The sequence below is a fragment of the Meleagris gallopavo genome, chromosome 29, assembly GCF_000146605.3.
Source record: "Meleagris gallopavo isolate NT-WF06-2002-E0010 breed Aviagen turkey brand Nicholas breeding stock chromosome 29, Turkey_5.1, whole genome shotgun sequence".
NCBI lineage: Eukaryota > Metazoa > Chordata > Aves > Galliformes > Phasianidae > Meleagris > Meleagris gallopavo.
In genome coordinates this window covers 3,469,784-3,471,101 of record NC_015039.2, presented here as the reverse complement: position 1 = coordinate 3,471,101, position 1,318 = coordinate 3,469,784, and positions in this window count along the sequence as shown.

Sequence of the window (1,318 nt, the reverse complement as noted above, 5' to 3'; positions counted from 1 at the left end):
GTCTCCCCCTTCCCCCATCCCACCTCTTTTACATAAGACACAGAACCAAAGCAGCACCCGGGATGGGGGGTGGTCTGTGCCCACGCTGCAGGGAGGGGGGTTGCAGCCCCCTGACCTCAATGCCCATCACCACACCATTCTGTGGGTGCTTTTAGAGTTTCCTTTCCCCCCTCTGTGCTCGGAGCTGCAGTGTTACCATCCACCTGTGGCCTTGGGCAGCTTTGTTTTGCTTTGAGCAGCTCTGTTTTGCTTTGGGCAGCAGCACTCCTCTGCTTTCCATTCACCTTCTGCCCCTGAACTCCTAAGAGCGCAGAGCAGCTCCAGCTGCATTAACCCTGTGCTGCAATTCCAGGCAGAAATGGGTCATCTCCCAGCGTGGCATTGCAGGGACGGCCAGGGGGGGCTCCTCCCCCTCCATCCTGCTGCTCCTGGGTTCAGGCACCATGGGAAGGGTCTCGATGCCTGGGGTATGGGGAGATGTGGGGCTCCTTGGGGGCAGAGCTGGGGCGGAGCTGCCCCTGGGGGATGCAATGCCTTTGTTCCACGGTGCTGCTGGAGCTGAGGTGCCCTCACCCTGCACCCAGCCTGGGGTCAGGCAGCAGCGGATGCACGGCCACGAGCATCAGCTCCTTCCACAGCACAGCAACAGCGTGGAGGTCGATAAGGCCCCTGGGATGAGAGGTGCTCTGCGAGGAGGTGGAGGATATTCCGCTCGTTGTTGTTGTGTGCTTTGATATCTCGCTCCTCAGCTGCAGTGTGTGATACGGTCGGGGCCAGGAGGGGAGTCAGGTTTCCATTCTGGAGTCACTGCCTGGGTTTGATGTTGGGTTTCGATGAATGCTCTGTGCCAGCGCCCTGCACACAGCCCTGGGCAATGCTTGGCCAGGTGAGGTGTTCCCCACAAGGGCTCTGTGGGGCTGTGGGTACCTCCTACCCTGGTACCTGACCATCCCAGGCTTTACTTTGACTCCCAGCAAGGCAGGATTGGACTCCCCTGGGCATCTCCAGACAAGGAGGAGCATGGGTCTGGATGCTTGTTTGAGCCTTATTACCTGAGAGAGGGATAAGTCATTAGTGAGGCAGTGCAATAAAACACAATTCCCCTGAAGTCAGCTCATTAATGGTCCACAGGAGGCCAAGGATGTGGCTGTGGTGCTCTGTGGGTGCCCCAACCCCAGGGGTGCCTCCCCCTCATCAGCCCATGTGGGAGAAAGGGCTGAGTCGTCGTCGTCCCCCCCCCCCACTAGCATCAGGGTCTGCTCACCCCTCTTACAGGGTGGGTCGAGGCACCCATCCTGCCCCACTGCCCATTGCAGGG